Source organism: Paralichthys olivaceus, chromosome 10, assembly GCF_024713975.1.
Source record: "Paralichthys olivaceus isolate ysfri-2021 chromosome 10, ASM2471397v2, whole genome shotgun sequence".
NCBI lineage: Eukaryota > Metazoa > Chordata > Actinopteri > Pleuronectiformes > Paralichthyidae > Paralichthys > Paralichthys olivaceus.
In genome coordinates this window covers 16,002,547-16,028,962 of record NC_091102.1, presented here as the reverse complement: position 1 = coordinate 16,028,962, position 26,416 = coordinate 16,002,547, and the positions used below count along the sequence as shown (strand labels likewise).

Below are 26,416 nucleotides of genomic sequence, written 5' to 3'. Positions count from 1 at the left end.
TTACATCGGGTGGACCCTCTCTACAGAGGGCACCATGTTGTTTACATTAGTCCAGGCTGGACAAACTAAACACCTTTTTTTAGTTTTATGACAATTAAAGGCTACCACAGTTTCTTCTTCATGTTTGGAAGGAGAGGGTGAGGTGAGGGGTGTTCAGCTGCAACATGCAATTTCAACACTAGATATCACAAAATTCTACACACTGTGACTTTAAATCTAATTTCTTATTCACAGCAAGAAGGTCCCTGGTTCGAGTCCCAGGCTTTGCATGTCCCCCATGTGTCTGCATCGGTTTTCTCTGCATACTCCAGCTTCCTGGAGAAAGTTAATCTGACCGGATGTATGAGGATGAGTGTGAATGTATATGTCAATACAATATGTCGATGACCTGTCCAGGGTGAACGCCACATCTCGTTAATGGATTAACTTTGTTCACCACATCCCTAGAACTCCTAAATTTAAAATGCTGTTTCTTTACTTTTAATGATTTTCTATAGTAACTAGATGCTAATGTTATAAATATAAATAGAATAATTCAAATAGTTGTAATTATTTGCATTCAAAGAAAAAGTCTATAGACAAACAAAACAGACAAGTGATCTGTGAACAGATTTGCAAAGAACAGGCAGACAGAGACGGTTAGATTATAATTAGATTAGATAGTTAGATATATGCTTCATGCTGAGCTTCCATTTTTGCTCCTGATAACCCAAATTAGTGCCTGTATTTCTTAACATTCCCTGTTGTTTGTCCTGTTAATTACAAATCATCAATTTGCCTGACGACTACAGCTCTGCACTGCTCACCCTTCAGAGAGTGTAATTTATATTTTCCTCATCAATAAAGTTTAACTTCTCTACCTGTGAAAGAGCCGCTATTAATCACAGTGTTAGTTTTTATGACTCAACCTGCCCAGTCTGTGGTGCCTGCACATATAACTGCAATCACTGCCTATGTGCAAGCTATGATTACTAGAGTTTGTTAGCACGTAACATTAGCAAGCAGCTGGTGACTCAATTCAATGAATAATAAAACTACATCAATTTAAAGTTGTCCTTCAGTTACCTAAGATCCAGGTGTCAGGACTCTATGGGCCTTATCAGGTTTGATGAAGCCGATGCGGCGCCCTCTTTCGAGCTCCTGCTTAGCAAGCAGTGACTGAGGGGATAGATTGTTGAGTGTTATCCTGACTTTTGCAGCGGAGCATGTCAGGCTTGTTGCTGAGTGATGGTAGTAACAGTAGGAGATGACAGTTTTCAAAAGACTGTGTTCGGATCAGTTTGTCATTTGCCAAGCAATAGTTTAAAATATGATTTATTTTAAACATATTCATAAAATCCCTTTCCTCCCTTTGACTCTTCTGTTTTCTGTTCATCCCAAACACAGTTTTTTCGCAACATCAACGTTAGCCCCAAGTAAAACCTCATATCAGCCTGATATCGGCGGAGAGGAGTCAAAACGTCGCTAGGTGTGTTGTGTATAGGATCTGACAGGGGCTGTGCATCAGCAGAGCACTCAGTCTGACCTTCCCTGCTGTTGAGCCCATTACGCTTCAATTAACGACAGTGGCCTGCTGCGACCAGAAGGAACAGCTGCTGGGCCCGCATGGTGGTAATTCAATGAGAGACCCAGACAGGGGGGGGACACAAAACTTGATCTACCAATCAGACACACCTATGCACAAGGGGATACTAATTTATTCTGCTGTACGGGGGCATTGAGATGGAGGATCAAGAACCGTGACTTGGACGCTATGAGGATCTCACAGTATGTGCGAGCTGGTTGGAAATATTGCTGAGCTCCGCCATATGGGTAATTTAATTTCACATGCAACAAAAAAATCTGATTAGTTCCTTTGCTCTCAGATCATGGTTACTCAAAGTTCAAATGAAAGCACTGCAGAGGTACTTTTCAGTTTTGATTTTATAATCCTCAGAGTTGGTGATAATGCTCCAGTGTTGAATTTTAACCTTATTCTGTAGTCAAGGTTTTCAAAGTCAGAAGTGTTCAACTCAAGACAACCTCAAGGTATTATGGCACAGTCTGTATTAGGGCTGCACAAATAATCATAGAAATTGTGATCTTCTTCTTCTTCTGTGATTTTCTTTCTAAAGATAATTATTCAGCTGCACTTTTACTGGGGATATCAGCTTCATCAAAACAAGTGCTCCTACTGTCTCCAATATAACTAACAAAACCCATAATGGTACATTATCTTTGCCTTCTCCCTCAGCCAATGACAATGTGGTGTTACCCTACGATGCAGAGTAACACAAAACGCAGTGAAATAGAGAAAGTGAGAGAAAGGTTTGTGTTAAGGATACATGGAGAATGTTTTACATCTAAATTAATCCAGATGAAACCCCCTCAGACAACGAAAGGGAATAGTGATCTCAATTCATGATTCTGGTTTTCCAGACATTTGCATGTCTGTAAAACCTTATAATTGTTGATTCTTAACATTAATGTAATCCACAACTGCTTAAATATCTGTATGAGGTGTAGTTGTGTCAAATAATAAAAACAGTTTAATCCACAGTCTCCATTTAAAGGAGTTTCTATTCCCAACATGACACTGAACTGTGGACCGCGCTGCTGTTCTGCAAGTATATTCAGTTAAAACGTGAGTTTGTTGAGGAAGATATGAGAAGAATGACATTTCAAATAACTATTCGACACATTCATGTCTGGTGAGATAACCAAATCATAAACCACGAGTCATATTTTGCACACTTATCTGTTGCCCTGGGGAGAATTCAGAGAGCCAGATTAGAGGGTCCTTAGAGTGTGTGGGACAATTGTGCCATGCGAGAAATGAGAGGGGAGATAATCGATAATCATTACACGTATTTCTTTCGAATAATGGAACTAAAAGACATGTATCTATCACACACACATCAACTCGCAGTGCGAAAAGTCACCTTGAAACTTTGTGCTCGGGATGCAAGGCTCCACCGATTCCTGACAATGCAATTAACATGAAAAATGTGAAACAATATGTTTGTGTAGACAATGTTTCCCGAACTCCACTAACAATGTCCACACCTTATCTGTAACTTCACCTGGAGTCTATGGAGAGTGTAATTACACCGGGACCCGCCAGCCTGAGACACCGCGGCGGCCTGATTGGATCTCACCTTGACTTGACCTCTCGGACCTGGGGGGTTGAGTGCCCCGCCTCTCTATATCTCTCAACGAGGAACGATGCATTACTTAATCAACTGATAAAAACTCCAGTTAAAATTGTCCTGATCCTATTAGAGCTGGACATAACTCTCCACTCTCCGCTGTCAGTTTTACTCTTGTTAAGGACATAGTGTAGCATCGAGAAGAGCTGCTAAGAGCGCTGGCCTCTTAATGAGCAACATTTTTGAAAGCAGAGTCAGCAGAACTCGCTCAGGGAGCAGACAGATGCAGAAATGAAACTTTGTTAATCTTATCAGTGTTTTCTGCGTCACCTGAGGAAAAAAATAAATGTCTGGATTGTTGCTATAGATAAAATGGAAAGAGTTATTAGATGAAGACAGCGCATTCTGAGCTTGCACTTGTTAGTGCTTTTGTAGTCTGTCATCCCTACAACACTACTGCACATCACTGCAAGGCGAGAAGGGGCTGACTGTAAAAACAATGTATTTGAAACACATGTTTTCAGACTTTACCCACATCTTCCACCAAGAGCCTCATCAGAGCTGCTGCTTAATGAAAAACTTACATAATCAACTGGGTTATTGCAAATGACTCAGGGGTGCGAATGGTTTGATTTATTTTAATAGTCACCCCAGGTACAAAACATTTTTTTAAGATATATCTTTTTAAATTATTGTCTGATTATTATGAAATTCATATCAAATGTCATCAACCCCTGAAAGCTTCAAACAATTCAGAATTGTTTTAACAATGAGTTTGGTTAAAAAACACCAAAAAAACAATCATGTCCATGTTCATTTTCCCCAAAGTTATGATATTAATTGATTTTTCACTGAGATGACGCCCTTGGGAAAACATGTTGAGGCCGTCATCAATGAAAACTTTTAAGTAAATAGTAAGTTGCAGCAGAGGAAAATGTGATGGCATCGTCAATACCTCACCTAAGGACCTTATGGTTTTCACTCCTGTCCACTTGTTTGTTTGTAAGCAAGATTACTTAAAAACAAATTCATGAATTTCCACAAAAATAGGTGGAAGCATGCAGTATGGGTCAGGGGACGAGCTCATTCTTTTTTAGTGCAGATCCAGGATTTTTTTTCCCCACATTTTCAGTTTTCCCAGGGAATAACTCATGGATCTTGATGGAAAGAAAATATCAGGCATATTAAGGGATCTATGAGTGAGTGAAATGTGGGGCAGCCGTTCTATTTGTGAATGTTTTTGTCATCAATCTTACTATGAGCAGTGTGTAACAAAGAAACTAACAATTAGTTTGAGGAAAACAGCGCCATTGTGTCACCCTGAGTGGATGCGTCCTTGTTAGCAAGATACAGGTGAATGTGCTCTGGGGAACTTTAGCAACATGAGACTCATCTGTCTGACAACCGCCGACATTACAGAGATGGGACCGTCTTTGTCTCTTTGAATCTTCTAATTTACTCAGACCTTCAGAGTGTTAAGACGGCTCCTTCACAACTGTCACATTTGAATAAACAAATCTGAAAGAGGAAATGAAGTCTTGGATCAACACTCACTAACTGAAAACCACTGCACTGAATAATGCATTCCTCATCACAACAATGTCCCACTAAGACATGTGCGCAGGGAGCACTGCTGTGAATTAGATGGTAATTGAAAACTTGACAAGTAACACTGCTCTCAGTCTCACAAAGACACCACGGAAATACAGAAACTGTAGGTTGTAAACAGACAACAGCAACAAGAAGTTATGTGGCCACATTTGAAACATTAACATGGATACCAATATCCTGATAGAAACCCAATCAAGACAAGAGACTGAATAAACAACATTTTTCTGATTACTTCAACCCAAATAAGGTCACACTTGGACTAAGCAATACTGTTAAGGAGTATTCTGACCAAAGGCCTTTGCAAATCAATGGTATAAAATTTCAATTATTCTGAAGTGAAATTGCAACACTCACGCTGCGAGTCCATATGTCACACAGCATCTTCCAGCAGAAGCTAATTGTATTTGGCACAACACTTACTGATCAGAATAACTGTGAGCAACGGCTAAAGATAAATATATTAAATCAAATAATTCAACATATAAACTGTACATCAGCCTTGATAGTGATGGAAGATGTTGGAGAAAAATCAACCTTGGTCTGAATAAAATAAAGGACACTTGGTGGTTAAAAAACTTTTACAAATTAATTGCACAAAACAATCCTGTCTAGTGGGCAAAGGCCTTACATTGTATATGTCTTAATCATTTATAATGTCCTACTTTTTCAACACAAACTCCCATTTTTTTGGGGTGTGGGAGAAACTGTAGTTATAGGATGTGATAAAGTGTATGGATTGGCACAAAGATCACCGTAGTAATATTTTCAAAAAGGTCACAGGAACATCATAGATTTGACATAGTGTACATTGTGTTGCCATTCTATTAGCAACTCATGTAACATCATAATCTGAGGATTGTGTTATTCAGAGGAAGGCCAATAGCCATTGTTGGAGGTCATGTAAACATAGTCAATGTTTTTGTGTGTTTTGATACAACAAATACTTAAGCCTGTGCATTTCTTTCTAACCAAAGCTTCAGAGATATAAGGAGAGACAAGAGTGAGATGAATGTTCACATAGAATATATAAAAAGGACACCTATATAAATTCCACTGCTACAAAACAAGTCTTAAATGAATACGGTTTACAAAGAGACAAGGAATCTCTCTCCTGATCGCCAACAAGATAATGTTTAAGAACTTTGGCGCGTTGAATGCAAAGTGCCCTTGTTCATTCTGTCTCCAGCACGACCCCTGTGCCAGTGGCCAACAAGAGATCCGCAGACTTCAGGCTGCAAACTGAAATCTAAAAACAGAAGGTGCTGAGCAGATGCAATTCCAGGAAATCTTAACATTTGATTCTACAAAACAAAAACAATCTAGCACAGACGAAATCTTGCAAATATGCTACTAGAGGTTTGTCACCTATCTCTACAAAGTTTCCATCATATTTAATTACTCGAGTGATGAAATGGACGGTTCTACCTAAAGTGGTACAGTTATCATCTAAATTCAGCTTTCCCTTTGTTTGTCTCAAGAAAAATTCTATGATGAAAGAGTATTACACTTGATACTCTTTCAGTGAAATTTAGCACACTGACACTACAGAGCTCTGACACAAATACAGCTCTTGCCCACAAAAAACAAAGCCACTATAGACAAAAAAACCAAGATGAACTATAGTTCAGAAAAACACTGAGTGATCTGGATGTGATAATATGGAAATGATGCTGCTGTACACATAAACATGCAAGTAAACCGAGAGCAGCTGACATTCATTAAACATGAGCTTCTCTGAGAATAACTCTGCTCCACGGTTCCCGAAGCCTGGATTAGCTGTTTAAGTCTTTGCGAATAATGTCCTTGAGCAGCGTTTTGAGGCATAAAGACCAAAGGAACAAGGAGCATTTCTTTAATGATAGGCAGCTATACTGTTTACCCGTGCCGTTTTATCCTGCATTCATTTTATTTACAGTGAAGGCATCTAATAATGAGGTCTCTTGACACGGTTGCTTCAGCTCTCTCGACTATTCTGTTAAGTAACCGTCTGATAGTGTTGCTGAGCTTCAACTTGTGACCCTCGTTCATCTTTGCTGACACAGTCATCCATGTTTGACATTGTGCTGACTCGTCTGAGACCGTTCCCCCTGACATGTCAAGGAGTCAACTATCTGGGACCTTTTGAGCTCTGTTCCGTTGGTGATGATCTGAAATGATCCAAACAAACTCATACCGCTGCCTTCACCACAAACTACCCGGGGCTACTTCACAGATCAATAAAAAGAAAAGCTATTTGTACAATTTTAGTCATAATTTGTTTTAAACACCCACTGAGCAACAACACTTCCCATCCAATCTACATGTCCAAAGGTTATTTGAACCCTGTTGCACAGTTCTTCATTTTAGTTAAGATGTATAAATGATTAAATCTTTCTCTCAGCTCCAAAGTAGGTTATTTTCAGAAATTTGCTGATAACACATTACCACTGAATAAATGCCCACTAATTAAGTGTAGTCTGGCGGAATGAATCTTAACTGAGACGATATCGCCACAGCTGGTCTTCCATTCTTACTCTGTCAAAATGAAATTCGGTACTTTTGATAGAAAACTCTTGGGACGATAGAAAACATTGATAACAATTTAAAAGAATATTTAACCTTTCACTCTTAAGGTCTAATTGTTGCTCTATCAACGTCTGGGTGGGAAGATGCTGCGTGACATATGGACTCGCAGCGTGAGTGCTCTATCTCCTTTGTTGGGCGAGGCACTTATCTGATTGTGCCTCCCGGATAAGAGAGGAAGGAGAAAGGGAACGCCGAAAGTGGGACTTTATTGAACACTCCGTCTCTGCAGAGAGAGCCCTGGGCTGGCTCACTTTGGGGAAGCATGAGGCCTCACCACGGCCAAATGCAATCAAATGTTTTGAGGGCTGACAGGTCCAATCAGTCAGCGACTGGTTGCTGCTCAGCTCTTGGGTTCAGCTTAGGAGTTAAGCTTCTGGTTTAAGATGTCACAGATGCAGAGGCAAAACCTTGTTGGAGAACAGGATGAAATTGTAAAGACAATGTTTCTCCTAGTTTGTCTCGATCTTCACTATCTTGTCGGCTTACATTTGTTATTCCATTAGAAACACTGCAGTGCTCCATCATTCCAACAGGACAATATTCTTGTAATACAGCAAGTACATACATGATATTAGTCATATATATATATAGCCCATGAACACTGGTTTACATGGTGATATCTATCTTTATTGAAATTCAAAGCAGCTCATAGAGAGTCTTTCGGCTGGTAAAGCCCATACAGGCTTTTTGTCAACGTGTTTGCTAAATAAAATCCTAGGCAAAGAGATAACACATTCAAAAGAGCCAAACCCAAATACATGTCTAAACACAGTACAGATAAAGAACAGGACAATATTTAATCTTTACAGAAATGCAGCAAATTCAGTTTGATGTACTTTGACTGCGGCTTACTCAAAATCCTTTCCTTCAGTTTGGTTCAGCTGCTGGTGTCTTACCGCCTCATGTATCACCAAATTCTAAAGGATGTGCAGTGGAATGGTGAAACATGCAATTCTCCAACCTCTTTGAAAAGACCTGTGATACAGTTTAATGGAAGTGAGAATGCTATCCAGAAAATACTACAGGAAAGTAATTGGGCCTGAACAAATTGCAGCAGAGTGACAATCCTGTAAGCTCAAAGCCACATATTCAAAACTTTGACGAGTCAGGTTCATAACAATGTAGGTCCACACAACCCAAATACTTTACAAACTTGTAACAAAAGGTATTGGTGTGTTCACACCCTGCTGGTGTATGTTTTGACACATTTATTTTCGGTTTGAGATGTATTGTAAGGATCACAGCTGTGGGTAAAGACTGGCACTCTAGACAGGTGGTAGGGTTAACTATATTTTCAGTGGAAAAATCAACACACCTAGAGGAGGCCCACCTGAGCAAAGCACAACAGCCACCAACAGGAGGCGGCAACCTAAAGTACCCAGAGTAGAGATAGAACTCTGCACACAGTAGTCCAGAGAACAGAGTCTATTTCACTCTTTACTATGCACAGGGACACACTTGCCCCTTCACTTCTGACCTGAGACACTGTAGCCCTTTTCAGACATGACCAGCGGGTAAAACCCAGAGAAGTGGCTACAGAGATTACCTGAAGTTTGCCTTTCAGCCATGCACAACGCAGAGGGAGGTTTTCTGCATAGACGCTCATAACAGCAGCAAATCCTCCACATTATTCAGGTGAGAGGTGGAACAGCCGGGAGCAGCAGGCAAGAGGCCGGAAGTGATCACAAGACTTTCTTGAGAACACACAGACACTGATGTCAGCTGTTATCACCACAAACTCTCTAGACATCTTCATCTGTGTCTTCTATGTGTGTCACCATTTTTTCACCCAGAGATATTTGTTTTGTTTTTTTGTGTCTGTCGCCATCAAACCCACCACTAGATATGTACATTCCAAATTTATGCAATAAATTACATGAGCGATTATAAAGAACTGCAGGCCATCTTAATATGGGATCAAACCAACAGCAATGCCCATGAATGTTGACACTCAACAACAAGTACTCAGTAGTCATTATTACATTATTACTCATGGGTCGTAAATCTTCGAACCTTCATTTTGCTCTCAGCTACATGCCTGTTAAGTTTCATGACAGTATGGCGGTGACAAAATCTGTCCGCAGACACATAAACACCTGCCAGAGTACTCAAAATTGTCTCTGGGGTAGTTCTGCAACAGCAGGTGTCTCCAGCTCCACATTTTGCCATGATGACACACACACACACACACACTCACAAGGTGAAAACAATACCATCCACAATATGACGGCAGGTAATAAATAACACTGATGGCTTAGTTTGTTCATCAGGTTACATGCTGATGCTCCATCTGTCAGTTATAGTAAACCAACAAATCAATGGACGGACTAATCTAGATTCACATACCATCTGTGGCTACAACGTGACTGCCTGCTCGTCTATGACGGTGATAAAAACCAGTCTATCCTCAGAGACAGTGGCACAAAGAACTCTAACGATTTTCTGCTACGCTTCATCCACCTCTGACTACAATGTTAAGACAGGAACTTGAAAGAGCTGGAACAAAATAGTTCACTGTGCATGCTAAAAATGCATGGAGTTTCAAACTGACACATTATATATGTCTGATCAATAGTAAGCCCAGCTTTGGTATTTCTTTTGTACTGTATGGGAAAGGATCATCATTCTTTTTACACTACTGTATGAGAAATAGATCTCATGCAAAGTGGTGAACAATTAGTTTCAGCACAGTAACTGCATTTTTTAAGAGAAATTGCACTGCATTGCTAATTGCGTTGCATTTACCACCAATGAACGTGTTACCGAGCAACAGTCCAATGTTTCGACATCTGTCTGCGGTGTTCTCATTGTCACCTGTCACATCAGTTGTAGAAATATAATCAACTCCTTGTTACGGCTGTATGCGTTTCCTGTACTGTGTCCCTGTTTTTCTCTTGTCTCTCCTCTAGCGCCACCCTGATTAAACCAATCGGTCATCAATGAGGTGCACCTGGCCAGTGGATTGAGGTTCTTTAAAAACTCCTGTGTCAGGATCAGAAGGGAGGCTTCCAGTGTGGGGACTGCTAGGCCTCGCCATGGGATTTTAACATTGTGTGTATTGTATCGTTCGATGACAATAAATCTTTCATTCTCGGCTTATTTAATTAGAAACTGTAGTTATAGCAGCACAAGCTAAATATTTAGTACAAAGTGGACTTTGTGTGTGATTTGAGATCTTGACACATGAATATTATTAACATGTTTTTAACTTAAACTTAAATCCTTTTTCCATATATACATATTACCAGCAAAATAAGTGTCAAACAAGCATGCATTATACAGAATTAGCACATTTAGAAGGTCATGTTGTTGTACATATTTAATTAGTATTGCTGGCTCAGTGATGTGTGAGCAGAATAACCTTATGCAGCTCATTTGTTGATATAGTTTTAGTTCTTATGAAGTATGTACCGTATGTGTATATGTAAGAATTTCTTAGTATGCACATCACATTTTAGAAGGTCATTGTGTGATTTGTGGATTTGAAGTCTTCTGTAAAATGTACTATAGAAAATCATCAGGCTCTAATATCAAAATAACAAGCAAACTTGGAAATTACACATGCCTAGCAGCTGAGTAAATGTACTTACTTGCTTTCCACCAGAAGTAATAGCTTATATCGAGCTTCTGTTTCCAGTATCCAACCATATAGTCACAAATTGCTTGTGGCAGCTGTTCTGTTTTTTCAATGAAACAGATGCAATGTTTAGTTTGGCTGGTAGCAACACAAGATGGGATGCATTGTCTACTCAAATACTTTGAAATATGCAGTAAATTTGAATATCTTTAAGGGTTTGTTTGCCGGGATGTACTGGTACAGAGTAGCAAGTAAACCCACCAATGTACTCACCAATCAAACTGTTTTCTAAATACTTCATGAGTGATATAATTAATCAATGTCTGAGCTCGGCAGTATGACATAGAATTGGGAACCCATGTATATTTAATCAGTAATTCCTATTCAGTGCAAGTAACTATTTCATATTTAGAGTTCTAGTAATATCAGGAAACTATTAATATACTTAGTGTTTGTGGAGCCATCATGGTGGAATTTTGGGGCTTGCACCTTGCACAATGTGTGTCTGTGAGTCTGGGAGCGGTTGCAGGCACGCATTATAACTGCCACAGTGAAAGTTATAGATGCAAGTGACGTTCCCATGACACAACCTTTCGGTTGTTTCCTGACAGAAAATTGTTTGCATGACAGAAACAACAATTGATGTAAATGAGTCACATTTTTTATACAAATTGGTGCAGTGTATTATATATAGAAAGACACGAGTTGCTTATTTGCAACATGAGGTTACGGCCACTTCATCTTTAATGATGTATAAATATTCTAGTTGTGTTGTGTTTTGTTATCTTGTTTTTTTATTTTTCACAGTTAAGACAGCACATGCTGTTACTGTTAATGAAAGCAGCAGCAGCCAAGTGTCTGCTTTGGATGTGGGCTATTGGAGCACAGCTTGGAGGAGGTGTTTCCCACCAAGGTTACAACGTACCAGCCTTGAGCTGAAGAAGTCTCCCAGCTTTACTTTGATTTTGAGTGTCCCTCTTTATTTTTGTTATTAGTGTTCATAGGTTTGTGCTATGGACTCTGCAGGTTGTAAAAATTCCAGGGAAAGGAAGAAAAACTTAGTTACTGAACTGGCTTTAGAGTAACATTGTGATAGAGGGTGACATTGTAGATAGGGGGAATATAGGTTTATTGAGCTCATAATCATTAGCAAACACTATTAGCCCCAGCAATACAGTGTAGAAAACTGCAGTTTCTCAATTTTACAAATGAGCAGGTTGTTCATCGTATCAGCTATGACCGATAAACTTAATGAAAGTTTCTACCATTTTCGCACCTGGCAGGTGTAAAAACGCCATCAATACTGGAATCATAGTGGAGATCCATCAGGCCAACCCTATTTTTTATGCTAGTTAATTAAAATCCATAGCTGTCACTTATATACAATCAAATTACGCATGCCTGATTAGGCAATTCAAAGACATCACCTGGTCTATGGACTGGAAATCGCTTCAGTAACTAGATACTGCAGCTGAACTGATGGGACTGTAAAAGGATGACACAGAGCCAATGAAAGTCAATTACATTTTTAATGTGTTCAGAATTTAATAAAATATCATGCCTACAGCTTATTGAGAAATTCCTTTGATGAAAGGGTAAGACCTGAGGTAATACATTTTCACTATTTGAGCATGTTAAATAACAAGAAAATTCAATAACGGTCTGATTCATCTCACTGCTGATCATGTACACCATCTACGGTTGGATGTGTGAGACCACACATCAGAATGTTCAGTTTTAAGCGATAATAAGGCCATCACCTCACATCCTAACTTTGCACATGTCAGTTTATATTTAAAAAAGTTTCTAGGACTGGTATGAGTGGGAAGTAACAGGGAGACATTAGCATACATTGTCAGTGGGTGAAAACATTTCACATTTGTATCTAACCAGTGTCTGCCCTGACAATAGTTGTATTTCATACCAAAGTATTGGCAGTTTGCAGCTTTCCCTTTTCTTCTTCCAAGGAAAAGAAATGTGACTGTAAACACTCATTGCTCTAAATGGTCACAAATGTAGGTATGTGGTCACATTCCCCAGAAACCCACACAGGGTTCTATTTTTTTTTAACATTTTCAGGGTAATCTAAATATCCGATTAAGAAATAAATGATTTATGAGCCTGGGAAAAGATTTGCCCCAGGAGGTAGAAAGCTATTTGAAATGGAATCTGCAGGGCTTGATGTTTTTTTATGAAAGACCAAAGAGCCTAATCCTCTCATCCCTATATCATTTATAGGGGCTGGCCATGGCATTGTGCACAGAGCTGGCACAATGGCCTATAGAGGCAGGAAATGTTATTTCTCTTTTCATGAAAGCAGTCTTGCATACTTTGTGCTATAACTACAATACAATACTAAACAATTAATAACACAAACCTCCAAAAATAATTATAGCTTATTATGTGGCATTACATCATTTGGGCCATGTTTTCACTGCATGATGCTAACTGCTAAGTGTCAATATTCTTTATTGAAACAACATGCTACAGGAACTTACTGGCTGTATATTAATGCTAGTCCATCCATTTTCTATACTCCTTAGCCTTTGAGGGTCTTAGGGGAGCTGGGGCCAATCCCAGCTGACACTGAGCGAAAGGCGGGGTACAACCTTGGCAGGTCGCCAGCATATCACAGGGCCAAATTAAAACCGTTCACCTACGGTCAATTTAAAGTCTCCAATTAACTAAACTCTATCAGCATTAATATAATATATAATACAATGTGGGTAGACGCTGGAGTACCCAAAGAAAACCCATGCAAACACGGGGAGAACATGACAACTCCCCACGATCAAACCAGGAACCTTACAATGTCACTGTATATTACACAGTATGGTATATAACCGGCTGGCTTAGAAACAAATATTTTTCCAACCTTCAACTGAAGTTGGTGCGTTAACTGATAAGCCAGTACATTTAACTACAAAATATAAATGAAATACATCCCAAACCCATTTTTCCATCAAACCCATGAAACAGAAAGTTAACTAAGCAGTTGGAGGTGATGTGGATAACCAAGAAGCACCATGATGCACTGGCACTCAAAACTGTGCCAATTTTGTGCAAGGAGTGATTCCTATTCCAAGGCTCTGGCGCTTGGCCAGGAGGCACTCAGCACCCGCACACGACACCAGACAGTGCCAGTCATTATCCCATTGTTTGGAGGCACGCAGCCTGTCCCAATTAGATGCAAAGAAGCAGAGAAAGTGTATCTAGTGGCACTGCAAATGAGGATGGAGAAACACGTCACACAGCCTGCTGCAGCATGTTGGAGTGTAATGAAATAACAAACCATGGGATTTTCTACTGTGAAGAGCATGATGCATCAACAGGCAGCCGTTTGAAACAAACCACTGGGCCATCACAAGACAGACCTGCAACACTGATCGTTGCACCCTGAGTGTCAGGACGCGAGGGTGATATGTGATTGATAAAAACTGATCCTTGCAGCAGCTGATCCACACGTCAAAACAGCAATGCATGAAAACAGCTGTTTATAGGAGCATCCAGCCTTTTCAGACGTTTATGTGATGTTGGTTGAGTCCTCACAAGTCTTGGCATCAGAGGAGGAGGCATAATTCCATTGTTTTTCCTGCAACTTCTTCTGTCTCTTGGCCCTTGACTGTGTGTCACACTAAACCAGATGATCACTGATCGTGCATCCATTTTTAAAACTGCCTGGATGTGTTGTTGCATTCAGAACATTCAAATAAGGTAAGCACAGCTTGAAATTGTAACTAGGTTGTGTCTGTCAGTTCTGTTTGCCATTGAGGCAGGTAGCCAAGACATCAAACACTCTGTTTATTCTTGTCAGTATTTTTCGTGTAGCTAAATTTAACTTGTAAAAGAAACTCTACATCCACTTGTCAGTGTGGACAGCTGATTTAAGTGTTTCATGGCCTGGTTAAATGTACTTTCACTTTCATCTTTAAAGAACAGTAAGCATTTTAAATCTGTAAGTCAGAAAGTGTGAAGATGGATCAGGATTTGATAGAAAATACTCCACAAAACTCTCTGGCAGCAAATTATTATGAATGTGAGGTTCTCGAGTTGTTAGAATTAATGCTCGTCTGCTGTTCACCACATGCACAGGGGCAGAGCGACAGACAGACGCTACAGAGAGAGAGAGAGAGAGACTGCAGGGGAATATACTCAGAGATGGAGATGGAGAAAAAGAGAAATAGGGGGAATGGTAACATCAGTAGAATACAGGCTTCTAAAGACAATAGGCCCTGGGCAACCAAAACTATCACACTAATGCTCACACATACACACTCACGCCCTTTTAACGCACTGATATATATTTTGAAACTGCTAAGACTAAGGTGAGGTCTCATTGCCAATGCACTCACGTTATATAAAATGTTTTTTCCAAAGTCAGAGAATGTGGTGGTTGTTAAAAGGGATTAGTGTTACATCTGTGTGTGGGTGTGTTTGTTGTTTACACACAATGGTACACAGACAGAAACGTGAATAAAACAGCAATAAATTAGGTGATATGGCCGACACAAAGCAATGAAGACATTAACATGCCTGCTGACATGAAGGATTGGCACATGATTGATCATCTTCATCAACATCACATGTCAGTGTTCAACACATCCGCTCACGCATGAAGTTCATTGAAATTTCAATGGTAAAAATCAATACACTGCAGCAGAGCTCAGTGTCTCACTATGAATGTAATTTAGGAACGATTGTTGTGATTTTATAATTATCACAATGGTAAAGGAATTTTTAAGTCATTTTATTAACACTGATGCAGTACGTTGTTCTAAACCTGAATTGGCTGTGTGCTTGGCCTGTGGTGATGCTGGTTGCAAGTGAAGACAGACTGCAGAACCCTGAAGCCGCGCCACTGCTGCACATAGAGCTCCTCAGTTGGCTGAAGCTCGACTCAGTACACAGAACCCCGAGCTGGAGGATCAGTTGCCGTTGCCATTGTCATAAACGCTCTGTTGTCCTGATAAACCCCATCAATCTGAAGAGTCCCAGCCGCCCCTTCTACAAAGCACTGAGCATATTGCGTGTCCAAATTGCACCTAATTCGACACTGCACTTCCTTGGACCCTTACAATACACTTGCTGAGTGTGAAGCCAATAAGATAACCTGTTCTTGAGATATGGGAGCCACAGACACACAGAGATTTCTGGAGTTATTAGACAGATAATTCAGTATTATCATGGCAACCTGCAACCCTGTAATTCAACAGGGAAAGGCTAAACATAATTTATATTTTGTTATTGTCAACAAATCCAATGAAAAGACACACACTGTATTTCATTGTTGCTTAAGAAATATTAAAAACTAACCATTGAGACACACATTTACCTTCAGTTTATCTTTCCCTTGAACTGCTTTAAGTCAATTGCTTACACTGTCCTGGGCCATGAACACAGCACTGAACATAATCATTCACAAATGTACTATTTATTCCTTTGAGTAATACTCCACTCAGAAACCAATCATTTTGATAAAATAAGTACATATATTTGGAGCTAGATCATCAGTAGGAATGAACAGATTTAGGGGCTGAGAGCCACAATAACTAAAATATTGCTCCTTTAAATATTTTCATTGGATTTGTTGAAAATAAGAAAAATAGTGAATAACAGCAGCATTATAGTTGAAGGGATTCAGAGGGGAGTACATGGCCAACACTGAGCTTAGTGGACATGTAATTCCTGCATGGCAATATATCCAAACTATATTGCTTTACATGGGTTGTGTAATAAAATCTGTTAAAGTATATACAGATCCCTCAAAATCATAGAAATAAACCTAGTGAACCACTTAATGCTCACTTCATGGACACTCAATCCATAGATGACACGTTTCAAATAGTTTGTAAGAGGCCCGCTCCTAAACCAAAATATCCAATCAGCATTGAATATCTGAAATATAAAATATGATATTCTTATTAGCCTTGACAGAAGCTTTTCTTCTCTTTGCATGTCATGTTGGATGTCTAGTACTGGTGTCTGTCGATATCAAGACGCTGGATGACGATGACACTTGCCTGTTAACGCTAAGTTTACATATTATGTCTTGGCCTCGCGCAGCCGTTGTGGCCCGGTCGTCTTAGCCCCAAGGTTCATGTATTACATTATTCTTGTCTTATTTGTGATTTTCACATCCACTCATCATGAAGAAACCAGACAGGACACAACAGCTGCATTAAAGAGACAGAGTACATCAAAGGATCTTCCCTCTTAAGCAGCTCCAATGTGATGGGCTCTCTCCTCTTCAATCAAAGTCTACATTACTAAGTGGTGAGGTATGCATCTTCCACATGCCAGTAATTACTTGTGACATCATCTCATGTAAAACATCATCTTTTTAAAATTCATAGGACACAAAAGGGCATATGAACTAATAACTGCTGCTAACCCCAAATTAAGTGGCATGTCATCAGATCTGAGTGACCGTTGCTGCACATTTCCATTAGAGCAATGACAGGAGCAGCATGTTTTCATCAAAGGTCATGTTTTCACTTCAGGTGAACAGATCCTTTCCTTTCTCATTAGATGTAATTACCACTGACACCTCAAAGACCAAAAGGGGGGATGTCAACTGAGACAAAAAGAAAGACTGTTCAGGTGGTGAAAAAAAAGACGCAACTGACCATTATGAGGGAAGCGTATTGCTGCACTAATTCTATTACGTGCAAGGTAGATTTTGTGAATATAGCCAGTGATCCAAAGTTAATAGGGGTGATGGAAGCCGGAGATCCAAGCTAAAGGCCAATGAGCCGTGAGGAGGCTGACTGGGTTTTGTGACAGCTTCCCCCAGCTGCCTGACAAGTGCATAAGACGCAAAGAATAACCTGCGTGGCCAGATGAAAAGAGCAGCAGACAAATAAGCCCACTACTTGACAAAGACCCTTGAGATAAGACTTGCTCAGGCTCCTGCATTTGTATTCCAAGTGGGGTGGGGTGGGGTGTGGGGTGTGGGGTGTGGGGTGTGGGGTGTGTGGGGGGGGGGGGGGTGAAGGCTAATGTAATTGAAATCTGTTGGGGTGTTGGGGGTCAGCAAATTCAATAGACTCTGGGAAAAAAAGTGTGTGTTCTGAGTAGCAATGTGAAGTAGCAATAGCCCAATGGAGCATGATGATTCTTCTGCTCAAATAAAAACTTCCAGATCCCACCGTCTATCAGACTGACGTAAAGAGGGGTGGCAGCAGGAAGTCATTGTTAAGGGTAACGCCCACTAAAAGAGGTTTCCTCTGAGGCGGATTCCGAGTGGATTCAGATGTTTTAAGCCCCAGTGAAAAACACTGAGAATGGTTCCTCATAAACAAGCTGAGGAAAAGAAATTGTCTCATATTTCTGAGTAGCAGAGCCACATGCATCATCTTTAGAGGTTTGATAAGCATGAAGATTTCAGACAAAAATACATTCAAAGAAATGAATGAAACAGAAAAGATAAAGAGAAGGTGAGCACCACTGAAGGTCAGTCACCTTGAGTGACTTGACCTTCTTCTGATGTCGATATGAGGCTTTACTGACCTGTGACAGCAGAGGTAATGAGATCAAGGAATGCCTGGATGCTCCCTGCATGGTTAATCACTTGGCAGCTGGGTGTGCACACACACACACACACATATAAAAGCCCATATGTGCACACACAGATGTTTTCATATGAGGAATCTATTCATCCACTCTGACATAAATCCAGAGTCCACAGAAACGTGCTACTGTTATTCAACTGTTAATGACCATAGCAATTTGTGAAGGCTCTCACTCCACTCATGCTACTCAGGAGGAATGTGTTGCATTTTAAAAACTGTGATAATTATTCATTTTCTATGCAGATTGAATGTTTACAACAGCAGATCCCCATGTGGTGTGATTAAATTCTCTCTGGAGCTGAGAGCTGCCTGTGCCTTCTTCCAGTAGGTGGGAATAAGTTTCATTTTCTTTATGGATGTTTTAAAAAAAGAGATTTTAAGCTTTAAGCTGAAATCAAAAGCCAATTCCATAAAATAGCAGGAGAGACATTCCCTCACATAACCAGTACACATGCTATAACAGACTCAGTCAGAAGCCCAATCCACAGGTTTTCACAACAAAATAAGGATTAGCCTCCTAGTTATATTTTGATATATTAGATCAAATAAGTCTATTGAACATTGATTTTATTGATTTTTTAAAAATCATTGTGTTTTTTTAGGACTTTTCTTTTGTAGTGGTCATCAAGAAACATCCAGGCAGAACATCACACAAAAACAAGTAGAAGTAAATTAATTACAAACAAAGTTGAAAGCAATTGTCTGTTTTCTGGGGTAAACTGGATTTGTGTTGAACTTGCAAAAATACCAGTTGACATTATGCCATGAATTTCATGTCCCAGTCCTGCTGCTCTACTCAGACCCCACTTCTCACTTATATATATATATATATTCTGGATATTTTCCTGTTGTTTGTGAACAAGTCCGACCTGGTAATGTCCTGCTGTTCATATGTGAAAAGCAAATACTGGAAAATGGCTGGACTCAATTTTCCAGAGTTCATGTTTGAAAAAAGCTGTTGTGTATAAAGCAGGTTTCAACACCACAGGTTATATTTTCATTGAAATGCAGAGGAGAGACGAATTTCCCCACAGTGGGTAAAAATATATTATTCTACCTGGGAAACTTTTAAAGTCTGCAGGGAGTAAGTAACTGATATAAGAAAGACTTAAGGGAGCAAATTGCACCTAACACTGTGCTTGAAAATGGTAGCCTGGATGATTGCAGGTGTACAGCTGTTCTTAAAGAACAGATGGTGTTAAGTTTGGGTTAGTGTTCCCATGAATGAACCACAAAGCCCCAAAATAAATAAGTGGCAATCAGCAGGTTGTAACAATATGGCTGGATGCGTCCGCAAGCAATGCAGGTAAAGCTGTGATGAGTAAATAAGAATTTTTGAAAAAACTGCACCACCTCTCTAAAGTGCTCCTGTTGGTTTAAAACTGAGTTTGAACTTCAGTTATTTGATGATTCTGGAGATAAAGAGGTCGACACAACAGGCCCACACTGACACATCTTTGCTCAAAGTATCGAGAACAACCACCAAGAGAAAGCTGTGACGCATGCTATATTTTTAGATGTTGAGAAAATCTTAAAATGTCCAACTTATTTTGGATTTGCTGGGCAAATATATTATCAAGATGGAATATAAAAAACATATAATTTAAAGATTGTCTGATGCGTTTTTTAGGAATGTAACATTGATAGAAAAACTGACAGAGACGTCTCACTTCAGGAAAAGCAACTAGTGAGAAAATTTTCAAATAGCAAAGTCGGTGTCACTGATGACTGCCTTTCTGACAGAAGTGAAATTTCTGTATTTCTATTTCAAGGCCCAAGTCAATTTCCTCTGTCTGGTTTCATTATGGAAGACGAGTGAATCAGTAAACTGAGCTCAGACTCATCCAAAGATGATCTGGTAAAGAGCAAGAGAATTAGGCCTAAAGGAGAAAACCGGCACAATGTCTTCGAGAGACTTTGATGGGTGAACAATATATCAAAAGGGTATCATTACAATACCAAGTGTCTTTCTGGTCGATACTGCATTCGTGCTCTGGGTTTTATGTCTATATAGTTGTTTTGCAAAACTCTGAAAGTGATTCCAGAGTACTCTCATTGCTAACTTTCGTACTAACATGCTATGGTAGCTGGTAATGCAACACTAAAGAGAAGTACACAATAAAATGCACACACCAGGTTGACCAGCTGCCTCTGCCTCTACTTGCACATTTACATGATTGGATAGTTCCTGGACTTAAATGTCTGTTTGAACACATCTTGATTGGCTGGTGCTGCCTCTCTACTTCTGCCGTATGCAATGTAAGCAACAGGACTAATAGGAACCACAATGCAGTTGGGCAACACATGACGTCACACCATTCAAAGTGAATGAGCAGCATTTCGGTCCAGCTTATTTTCACGTCTTTTGCCATTTCTTAAAGCTAGAAGTTCTGGAAATCAAATTTGCACCAGTATGAGAGTCCAGCAAAACATTCGACCCTCCCACCCCTCCTAGTTCCCTGTGCCCTGCCCAGCCCTTCACCTATGTCCTCATCATGTGCAGCCACAGCGACGTCTTACAGCAGCTAATACAGAGGTACAGTCTATTCACTAATCGATGAACAGACTCTGGCCTTCTCTCATTGTTTTCAGGCTTGCACAAAAATGTATCTGGGTCACAGAGGCCTGTGAAACCACTTATGCTTTAATAAATGCTGGAAAATAGATGACTGATAGATTTAAACAGATTCTTGTTTGCATTCACTATCCAATAACTGATATTAAGCTTATCATGCAGCTTGCTGAGCTGCTGAGAAAAATGATTTCACAATTTATTGCTTCAAAGCCTCTGTGAGCTCTGTATCTTTTATCAAGTATTATTGCAGCGATGTACATATTCACTGCATATAGCCCTTTTGAGGTCTTTGCAGATACATCTAATCCTATTAGCATAAGGATGTCATTGACAAATAGCCTCCTGCTCTGCCCTTTAATTGCATCATATGGGTAAGCAGATGTTCTATAACATAGAAAAGCCATTCTGCTAAATATGTGTGAAATAAACCATTTGTCCCCGGTTCATCGTTTTGTAACAAGCAAAGCAAGACAGTTGTGTAATGTTTCATGTGCCACACAGAACACCTGCATAGACTCAGTGTACTGTACAGAGATAACTTAATGCAGCAGTAATGATTTTTGCCTCTCACAGTCTCCACTGTTGCTCTCAAAACAAAAAGAAACTGCGTCAATGACATTAAAAGTTTCCACATTTCATTTATGAAATTCACTTTTATTAGCCCTTTCTGAAATGCCATTAGGGCATTTAAAGATTACATACACCTACACCATGTGGAAAATGCACTTAGGTAAGTTGCAGACACTCAGGGAGGCTGTGATTGATATAATAACACAGTATGTGGCTCAGAACAAGACAAGACTGCTAATGTGTCACTTATTGTTTTCACTTTAACAACTAGTCTGTCGGAGCTTATACATTACGGTTACACAACGGTTCCTGGTCTCTCTCTCTCCTCTCTCTCCCCATATCTCTCACTCTTCTCTCCCCACTTGTCCACCCACTTCTCCTCTCTTCCCCATTTTTCTGCTCACCCCAACCGGTCGAGGCAGATGGCCACCCACACTGAGTCTGGTTCTGCTCGAGGTTTCTTCCAGTTAATGAGGTAGTTTTTTCTCTCCACAGTCCCCAAACTGCTGCTCATTATAATTTTTAAGATCTCAATCTTCTATGTTAAGTGCCTTGAGATAATGTATATTATGATTTGGCGCGATACAAATAAAATGTATTAAGTTGTAATGTAAAAAATCGATGAAAAAAATTCTTGAGTGGAAAAGTAATGCTGGTTGTTAAAGTGTTTATTTTTATTTCATTTTTATATTATGTGTATTACTATCATCATTTCAGAGAGTTTATTACTTGCAATTAAAGTTACTGTCAAAACAGTAGTCTTCAATATGTGTTTCCATCCAATGTGGCAATTGTCAGGCGACTAAAGTCACAGTAATTACTAGTTGGTTTATGCTTTACTATTTTGCTGTCTCTGACTTTGGGTCAGTTGGAACGAAACAGCTCAACAACTCTTAAGTGAATTTCAACAAAGGTTTGTAAAGATAATTGTGGTCCCCAGAGGATATACCTTCAAAACATGAGTGATCCTCTGACTTTTCATCCTGCGTCATTAGCAGTTCAGATCTGTTTCTAATCCAGGGAACCAATTTAAATGTACCACCTGGGTTGGCACATATTTTTGAACAGACTTTCATGGTTCCCAGAAGATACAGCTTGATCATCATCTGGTCAAAACATTAATTTGTAAAATGCAAGTTTATGACCATATAAAAGTAAATCTAATGATATCAGCCTTTAGCTTTATTTAGCAATAGTTCGTATTAGCAAATGTTAGCGATCTAAACTTTCAAGGAGAACTTGGCAAAACTTCCACGCAGCTGATATGTTACCATGTTGTCATTAGCACAAAGCAGCGCTGTGCTATGGTATAAGTAGAGCAACTTGCATTGCTGTAGACTGCTCATTGGTCTACTTTAAATTATATTGAATTTATTTGTTTATATTTACATTAATAAGGATGAATACAACAATTATATTGTACACAGTACTGTATATGACACAGTGCCTTGAAAGCGTAAATAAAAATGAGGAGTGACGAGATCAACCATTTCAATGTTAAACGAGCCGGTGGATGTTGGCCTTTCCAGGTGGATCTTTAAAGTGAGACTGAACAGGGTTTTGAAGTCATATAGGGGCCCACAAGGAACAAATACGTAGAAACTGGGAGAGTTCATCCCTCTATTGGTTCCTCTCTGGCTGCAAGATGATGTCTGTTTGCCAAGAGACACTGCTCTCTACTGTACAAACTGTAATGTAATCTCTTGGCCTTGGCTCCTGGTTATGTGCCCTGATAGGCTTATAAAAGATTAATTATCACATAAACTCCAATATTAGAACAAATCCCAAATGATGCTGTAGGAATAAAAATCAGCATACACACACAACCACACACACACACACACACACCATCAATATAGATGCCATGCTTCTCATTCAAATACTTATTTTCAAAAATCACATTATCGAGCACTTACAGAGCTTACAGGGTTGCTCACCCTGCCTGTAACTTGACTACCAGCGTCAGCGGATACAACACACCAAGTGGCTTCAGAAGCTCCATGACACCAATACACCACTCTCATGTTCCAATCAGGGCGGGAGGCAATTAGCAACATGGAAGCGTCGTTAGAGTCATGTGACAGATCAATCAAGCACAGAGGTGGCACACTCATTGGAGTGATTCACAGGCCAACCGTTTGTCCCCCCCGCTCAGCCTGAATCCATGCCGTCTATCTTCTTTATATGAAGCATTCAAGGCTGGAAATATGCATCTGTCAAACATCCCCCATTACTCCGGCTGCCTGTCACACCTGGGGCAGCTCACAACCAACCAGAAAAAAAGGGAAAAAAAGACTGAGTGTAGCTGTCAGCAGAGAACCCTCAGTGGACTGAAAAGGCACCAGCTTCCCCCATTTCTCTGACTCTAATTTCCTCAAAAACGCAGATATTTTTCTGGGTCTCTGGGTGAGTGCTGGGTTAATGACAGAGCCTGTGTCAGGGAAGAAGCTGAGGCAGCTTCTTTTTGCTCCAGATAACATTAAAAATTGTTTTATATTAAGGTATGGTAAAGCAGAAGCTCAATATACTATGTAAGGCACAGCACTACAGTAGTAATCTATCTCTAGGCTGGTGGCTGTGTGGCTGTAAAGTGAAGAATGCATCATTAACAGTGGTGTGAAAGCCACAGCTTATATCATGGGTATTTTTGCAGTACTGTGTGCAGTGTGTGCCACCAAATGGAAGCAGTGCAACAAAGCTGCAACCCTGTGGGCTGTGGCTAGTGTGGTTGAAATGAGCAAGTTTCAGTGCGGGGTTCTGACGTTTAAAGAACAGCTGATGGTTCAGCTCCTGCTGTTAATGTTTCCACTGCAGCGTGTCTGGATGTTCTCTCACCTCTGCAGCCTATGTCTTCTCACATCACAAAGCTATTTCTCTCATTTCTCTCTGCAGTCCAAGGGAGCGGTACAAACTATGTCATGAAAGAAATATAAGCACACCGCTGTATTACTTATGAGACCTAACGCAACTTTGCTCTGAGCTATTTTCAGATTTCATTTACGTTCGTCAGCGTGATGAATATTCTTCTTGTGCCACAGACACGGGGCGCGGGGGCGTCAGTCCACAAGAAAATATTAGCTAAAGATGAACTTCAGAGATTACTTATCGGCAACGACCACCTTTCAACTCACCAGTAATGTCCACATCAATCATTGCGACTTCTTCCAAGGCTCTTCCAAGTAATACTACAGCAGAGCAAACATCCACCAAGCCTCCAGTGAGACATGATCGAAGTGCAGATGTCCTATTGTTTATTTAAACTTCAGAGTCCGAACATTAATTCATCTTAAAATGATCAATCCTGAATGATTGAGACGGGAACAAAGGGCCACTTCAGTCAAATACACATCTTAATTTGAGGCTCACTGTTTGAAAGGCAACCATTTTCACCAGTGCTATAAATATCAATGAATAACAATTACTACATAACCTCCACTGTGACCTAACCCTTCCCTGTATCAAGCAGTGGTGGACTGAATCTAATTACCGTTCCCAGCACACTTGATTTAATGTTCCATGCACAGAGATCTTGTTTTTTTGTCAATTAGTCAGTAGTGGAAAATCCATCTATAAAAATACAGACAGACAAGGTCTGAGGGCAAATACCCCGCTTCCCTCATCCTTGCACCACACAGATAGAGAGACACCCCAGGCAGCTTCTCTTTGCTGTGTATGAAGTCCCATCTGAACACTTCATAAATACACCAAAGAGACAATCTTTCCTATATCAGCTTCTCTAGATTTAGCCTCAGCTTAGTTCTGGGAGGACGCCAGCTCCAGATCAATAGATGGTCCACTCGTCACCTGCTGATCTGTGAACCAACACCTGAGCTCATGCTCCTGCACTTCTTTACTCGCTTCCCACCACTTGCTTTGATCAGGGAAAGGCAATTCCCTCTCTGTCTTTATCTGCCGGTGCATTTTCTTTCATTCCCTCTGCCCCTTTCTATCTCTGTCGTCTCTGTTTCTGCATGATGTGTGTTTCCTCTCATGCACGCTGTCCTCCACCTCTCAGGTCCACTCCTCCTGACCGAAGCCTAAAGTTGTCATTGCCACAGCTGACTGGCAATAAAAGCACAGTGCCTCCACAGATGTATGAAACATTTCAAATTCATCACAGCAAAACAGAGCAAGGAGAAACTTGAAATGGAAAGAAATCAATTTGTGCACGCCGGAGAGCGAGCAACGAGGGGCTTCTGGTTTCTCTGATACAGCCCTTCAGTGCAAAGTGAATAAATCATTAAAAAAAAAAAAGGTCTTACCTGGGCTCTTGGTGAAGCCGCTGCTGTTTGTAACAGATCCTATCTCTGCTTATGGGACAGAGTCGGGAGAGAAAGAGGAGGAGGAGGAGAAAGGGAAGAGAGAGGAGGGAGCGGAGAGGGAGCGCAGAGAGAGAGAGAGAGGAATCCGAGAAAGTGTCTGTGGAGAACAGAGAGTGAGAGGAGAGGGAGCAGTGACAGTGGTGCTCGCACACAGCGCTGCCGTCCACTGAGGGGGATATGCTGGCTCTGGGAGGTGGTACTTCTCAGTCAAATGACATCCGCCTCTCTCTTAAAAACCATTGGCTAAGAGAGATGATTTCCTAATAAGCCATCCCTGCTGTCTCCAAGAGAACACACCCCCCTCCTTCTTTCCCCACTGCACATGCATAAGTAGATGCGCACACACACACACACACACACACACACACACGTGCACATTTAGTCTTTTCCTGCACAGCCTATCAGGATTGTCTTTATCGCCCCTTTTGTCTTCCCTCTCCTCTTCCTCCTGGTGCTTTCATGTCTCTTTATTCTCTCGGGTCCTCTCCTATATGTTC

At 40.3% G+C, this 26,416-nt stretch overlaps 1 protein-coding gene across 1 annotated transcript in view; it reads right to left on the bottom strand.

Moving 5' to 3' along the window:
- Window positions 1-26,110, bottom strand: part of thsd7ba (thrombospondin, type I, domain containing 7Ba) — a 183,610-nt gene extending 157,500 nt beyond the window's left edge. The window contains exon 1 of the mRNA XM_069533160.1: window positions 25,860-26,110. The gene's annotated coding sequence lies outside the window, so the exon portion shown is untranslated. The remainder of the gene's footprint in view (window positions 1-25,859) is intronic.
- Between the last annotated feature and the right edge of the window lie 306 nt (window positions 26,111-26,416).